Genomic DNA, 6,637 nt, shown 5'->3' with positions numbered 1-6,637 from the left:
AAAGGATATGTAAATATCACATGTGGCGTCCAAAATCAGTTCTAGAAATTGCATGGTTTTTCCACGTAAACCCAAGATAAAGTATACCAATCCAGGCAGTTTCTGCATGATACACAGTGAAAAGCACACTTGTACAGTCTGGAAATCTCATGGAAAATTGTTCTTGTGAGACTAAGCTATTAAACTCATGTTACCAAAACCTAAGTGGTCTGGGTAAGTGTTAGGTAGAAGTTAGAAAATGTAGGAGAAGGAGGAGGTGTGGGAGGGAGTCCATAGTACCTACAGAAAATGTTTTTTTTTTTTAATCAGGTAAAGTGCATGATACATAGCTAGCATGTATTTTTTATTTATTTTTATTTTTTTAATAATTTTTTTATTTAATTCTTGTTCAAGTACAGCTTTCTGTCTTATATTCCCAACCCTGCCCGCCTCCTCACCCCATGCTCCCCGCCTCCCTCCCATTTCCGCCCCCCACCCTTAGTTATTGTCCATGTGATCTTTATATTTGTTCATGTGAGTCCTTCCCCTTTCCCCCTGTGATTCTCCCCCCTCTCCCCTCTGGACCCTGTCAGCCTGTTCCATATTTGAGTGTCATTGATCATATTTTGCTTGCTTGTTTGTTTTGTTTAGATCCCTGTTAACGGTGATATCATATGGTATTTGTCATTCACAGCCTGGCTTATTTCGCTCAGCATAATGCTTTCCAGTTCCATCCATGATGTTGCAAAGGGTAGGAGCTCCTTCTTCCTTTCTGGAGCATAGAATTCCATTGTGTAAATGTACCTTAGTTTTTTGATCCAGTCATTGAAAAATATGGAACGCTTCACGAATTTGCGTGTCATCCTTGCGCAGGGGCCATGCTAATCTTCTCTGTATCATTCCAATTTTAGTATATGTGCTGCCAAAGCGAGCACAGAAAATGTTAGTAAGTAACTTCGATTAACTGCATCTGGCCACATACCTGTTTTTACAGTGTATGGCAAGAGGTGGTCTGGAGAAAGATAAGAATCTTAGTTAGTAGACACTTACCCATACCTAAGCTTAGAAGGACACACCCTCCCAAGGAAGAGTATGCACAACCTTTTCCCACCAAATCGATATGTAATTCCCTCATCCCACCCCACAAACTATACGAGGTCTATCCAGAAAGAATCCAGCCGTGTAATATGGAAAATAGAGATATTTATTGAAGAAGATACAAGATACAAGAAAAATGGTACATAGGACGATGATGCCTCAGTCCCCTTCAAAGTTATGACCTTCTTGAGGAAATCTGATTCATTGGTAGCGGTTTGAATCAAGTCATTAGCAACTGCAACACAATATTCCTTCTGCTCTGGTATCAGAAGCTGCAGAACATGTTTTGCCATGACGTGTTTTATGCCAAGGTCACGCATCAACATCCTGGACACAGTAGTTTTTGGAATGCCCAGATCAGCTTCTAGTTCTCACGCTGTCAGTTGCTGATCTTTGTTGACTGCAGCCCATAGACGTTCAGCATTCTCAGGTGCTCTGCTTATTGTAGGCCTTCCAGCACATGGATCACTTTCAACAGATTCTCACCCATTTTTGAAGCATTTGCTCCATCCACACTTATTTGTGCTACATTCGTTCCATCATGCCCGAAAGCCTTCTGAATCATTCCGTTTCTGTGGAGGAATGTTCAAGCATAATGCAAAATATGATGCAGATCCATTGCTCTACTCACTCAGTCATTTTGAACACGACAGACACCCAGTACGCTCACTCAATGGCATCTACTGTCCCCACTGACTAGTACAGTGAAGTCATCATTGTTCACACTTGCACATTCCAGTCTACTCTCCTTGGCTGCCAGGTTACACCGATGTGGCACAAACGGCTCTTGTTATATTAACAATGGCTGAACTTTTTCTAGACAGACCTCATATAAGTCCTCAAGACAAGGGACTGCGCACCTATGCCTCTCACCCACCTCGGCGAGGTCCATTCTCTTCTCTGAGAAAGTATTACTAATACACTCTGCCTGTTTACTAATCAGCTTGCTGATCTTTATTTTTTTTTTTTTACCATATGGGCAAGAAGAACCAAGCCTTCCACAACATAAGCATGTCTTTTAGTGAAACTCAGTATATGCAGATTTTTTCATCACAAATTTAAATGGCACACAGATGTGATTGGTGATATAAAATGTATTGTAACAACTTGCTAGTTGAAACTATCATTCAAATCCTTTTAAAAGAAAGCTAAATAAAAGGGAACATCCACACATCCATTAACTGTGAAGCACTTGGTATTACCAAACGTGGGTGGTCTTTTAGAAAGAATGTCAGCAGTGATTACAGGCCAGAGAATTTATACTAAGGTGTAAGAGCTTACGGTTCATTTAATTTAAAGCTATTCAAGTCATATGATATAAAGGCAACTGGTCCCAACACTTAGCATTTATAGATAATTAAGTCAGATCCATTGTAAAGCAATTTAATAATTTTAAGTTCAAATATTTCTTGAGTACCATGAAAATAAAGGGTGTCACCATGTTGTTTTACCTTTCATTTTACTTTAAGCAAAAATTCTTTGCCTCCTCTGTAATATATATTCCATTTATTGTTTTACTTATTAGAGCCAGATTTTCAGAATTGTGATCATAGCAATAGGGAATAATTGTGGATCATTTGCACAATAGGTACTTCCATTTCTTCAAATTAAAACTTATTTGCTGCACTATTTCCAGTATGATATTAAAAAGCTCCACATCATGGGGCAAATTCTCATATAGGCCAGTTGGTTTCATTTCATATTCTGATTATTCAAGGCACACCTAATTACTTGACTGGATTGCAACTGTGTACTACATGCTTTAAGATGCCAGGAATGAAAGTTATTTTGCAAACAGCTCCATCTTGCTTCTAACTAAACAACTCAAAGCTAGTACCCAGACTGTTGATCCCTATTACTTCTGAAATTTAAAGACACCACAGTTCTTATTAAAGCATTTGATCCAAGCAAGATATATACCTTTTAAGTCATGTACATAGCACACATCGATTTGATATTTACTTTGTCTTAATTTTCCTTATTAACTTCCATTATAATGATGTGCACTTTGTTATTGAATTTGAAAGGATTTTTAAAAAACAAAATGTTATTAAAAGTCAAGTTTTTGAATTGGTGATACTGGAAACATATTATTACACAATGAAAATAAAACAAATATGCAACATAAATCTGCTGTGAAGAAATAACACATATACTCTGAGGCTTTGTGTTGTTGAGAAACAATTATAGTAAGTGTGATTCTATCTCTAGGCAGCATTCCATTGGTTCTGGGAAAGAAGAGGAGAGGTGTTACTTAGTCCTCACCTTGATGAAAGTGATACCGGGTGCAGCCAAGGGGGGGGGGGCAGAAAAGATTTGGAATGGTGTCCAGAACTCAAAGTGTACAGGAATATTGGAGGAAATATTATTAAGATGTCCTCACCCCACCCAGGTGTCAGTTGGGGGAAGGGGAGAATGGAGCAGGGCCATTGAGAGCTGTTTTGCATAGCAATAGTTTTGCAGCTAACCTCTGGAATGGTCATTTAACATATCTATAACCTTTAACTGGTTTCATAGATATGTTAAATAGCTGTGGCCAAGTTTTGGGCCAGGGAGAAGTGAGTGGCATCTACCCAGGATGGAATTGGGGGCTGCTTCTCTGAGAGAGTGCCTGCAGGAGAGCCATGTGGCTTTAGCAGAGTGAGGACCCCCTCTTGGCCAGGTGAGGGGGAGAGCCACGCTATTTAGGAAGATGTAGACCCCTGTAGCCATTAGGAGAGAGAGCCAAGCGGTTTCAGCAGAGTGCAGACCCCCTCTTGGCCAGGTGAAAGGGAAAACCACACAGCTTTGCCAGAATGGAGATCCCTGCCGCCAAGTGAAGAAGAAAGACGCGCTTTTGGTGGAGTGCGGCTTTGGTAGAAGAAGCCCGCGCGGCTTTGGCGTGCTCCCTTTGGCCCAGTGGCCTGGAAAGCAGGAGAGACTTTGACTGGAACTTGGTACAAAGAACTCTTGCCAGTGGAAGGTGCCGCATGACTTTGGATTAGTTGGAGATCCTGCCTAGACAGGCGACACAGCTCACAGTGCCAGCGACCTGAAAAACGGACGTGTACTCTTTTCCTGATTTACGGTACCCGGAGTTGGGACAGTGGGAGAAGGGAGCGCTGTGTGTGTGTGTGTGTAGGTGTATACCCTTAAAGACTTTGATATTTTAAGGAAGGCATTAGGCCTGAATAGCATTAAATAAACATATTGTTTCCTTTTCACAAATCTCTGGCATTGAGAGATGTCTTTCCAATTGGCGGCGGACTGAAGAGCCTAATAGACATATCAGCCTAATAGTATACTGTCCTTGGGAGGGGCCCCTGTTTTCTGAAGCAGTTTTTGGCATCCCTCGGTGGGCCAAGTATTGCCCCCCCCTCGGACCCTTGTTCGGTAACAAAAGGAGAAACATCTAAGTTCTGGAGGAGATGAAACTGAAGGTCCCTATGACTTTGATTTGTTTTAGCTTTAAATCTTTTCTCTCTAATTCAGCTCTTTCTTGAGACAGCAGAAAATAGTAACCCACACCTCACTATTGGTCACAAGGTGTGGACCTCTAACAGGCAAAAGATAACATCTTGATCTAAGTTATGTTTCAGTTCCTGAGCCCTAAGGTGGAAAGATCCCCTGGCTATGTTCCCATGAGACTAGGAAAGAAGGATGCAAGAACAGACCTTAGAGCTGTCCTCAAGAACTGAGGAAAAGATTTATTATCCTTACCTCACCTCAGACCAATTAGGTCTGAGCATGACCCTGAACCCCTAATCCATAGTGTCTTATGATTTTTCCCTGTATAATCTGTAATCTACATGCATGGGGAGTTTGGGTCTTTAAGCATTAGCTCCCTGTTATCCAGATTGGTCGATTACACATTAAAATATTTTTCTTTCTATACTGAAAACTCCTACTCTTGTATATTTTGGAGGGCCAATGTACCCAAGCAAAGACTCAAACATTGGTGTTCTGGTGACAAAGACAATGTCCTAAGTTAAACCACATCAGGCTAGATGGTGGGAGGGAGAGAAAAGGATAATTATTCAGTTAATAGCATGGCTAGAAATCAACAAAAGACTGCTCACATTGATGAAAGTAATTGAAACTTTGAATCAACTTCCAGATCGCTACTTCAGTTCTTATCTAAAAGATATAGCCAAGCACCAGAGGCCACCCATCTTGCTTACACAGTGGCCATTCTAGACTGTTGCCCACAACCAATGTAGAGGAATCAAATACTTATTTTTTAGGGCCTATTCTCCTATCTCAAAACTTTTTCTGCTTAACCTTTTACCTCTCTAACTTACTTATATCCAGCCTAGTTCTTCCAAAACAACTTAAATCTTTCTTTTCCAAACTCATTGTATAAAAGAGCCCTGTCAACTCCAAGACAACGGACACATTTGTTTTCATTTAGAGCCTCTGCTGGTGGCTCAGACTGCACGCCCCAGGAGCCGGTCCTTTGCTGGTTGGCATACAGCTCAAACATTTTCACTCAGGGACAAATCTTCAGTCTTAAAGGTTTTTGTTTAACACTAGCATAAAATATCTCTGATACACTAATTAAAAGAGTATATTGTCTTTTAATATACTCTTCAGACCTGACTCAGAAGTATGTGTGGAGAGTAGATGAGACACGTAACAGTGTCAACCTTCAAACAATTTTTGTAACTAACAGATTTTGTTGAGGGTGTTGTACAGCTCTGAATACTTTTACTCCCCCATCCTCAAGGTAGAATAAAAGTACATACTCTTTGTTTCCACGAGGACGCCAACCATGTGGCCGATGGATGTGCCATACGAAACAATAAACAAACTGCAACCCCTCAGCCCGTAGTGCTTGCCTGCAACACCAACTGACTGCCTTTCAGCACAGCTTGTCTTCAAAGGCATTGATTAGCAGATGCAGAGCCACATTTTGATGTTTATAACTTTGAGAGCATCAGTTCCACTATAAATTTGGAAATTTCATTTTACAGATGTTGACTGTGTATCTTTGTTTCTCTCTTCTGCGTGATGATCACAAGGGAGGGCAGAAATAGTTCCTCTCTTCAAGTGACTGTTCTGGAGCTCATTTGCATTAACAATGCCACTGATTTTGATCACATGCATTATAATCCTACAATTTAAAAAGTCTTTCTGCAGTTCTTAGTACTATAAAAAGCTTGATTAGCCCTGGCTGGTGTGACTCAGTGGACTGAGTGCCGGCCTGTGAACCAAAGGGTCACAGGTTTGATTCCCAGTCTAGGGCACATGCTTGGATTGTGGGCCAGGTCCCCAGTAGGGGGCGCATGAGAGACAACCGCACATGGATGTTTCTCTCCCTCTCTCCCTCCCTTCCTTTCTCTCTAAAAATAAATAGATAAAAAAACCTTTTTTAAAAAAAAAGAGCTCGATTAGGCAATTCACCCTTTTCATTATGTCAACTAATACTACATTACTTGAAAGAACAGGGAAAAGCCAAGCAGAATAGTGTGAATATTAACATGGAAAAACCTCTCTGAATAGGATATGCCTGAAGGACCAAAACTGAACAGAAAATATGCCAAAATGTTTTAACTGCTCAGAGTAGCAGTGAAAGCATTAT

General features: G+C 40.8%; 1 non-coding gene across 1 annotated transcript; it reads right to left on the bottom strand.

Annotated features, from left to right (window-relative positions):
• Positions 1–807: 807 nt before the first annotated feature.
• On the bottom strand, positions 808–914 carry LOC118996769 (U6 spliceosomal RNA). The gene has a single exon (XR_005068550.1). It is a non-coding gene; the product is annotated as a U6 spliceosomal RNA (small nuclear RNA).
• Between the last annotated feature and the right edge of the window lie 5,723 nt (positions 915–6,637).

The sequence above is a fragment of the Sturnira hondurensis genome, unplaced genomic scaffold, assembly GCF_014824575.4.
Source record: "Sturnira hondurensis isolate 20B ecotype Veracruz unplaced genomic scaffold, ASM1482457v3 Scaffold0011652, whole genome shotgun sequence".
Classification (NCBI taxonomy): domain Eukaryota; kingdom Metazoa; phylum Chordata; class Mammalia; order Chiroptera; family Phyllostomidae; genus Sturnira; species Sturnira hondurensis.
This window is presented reverse-complemented; position numbering and strand designations above follow the sequence as displayed.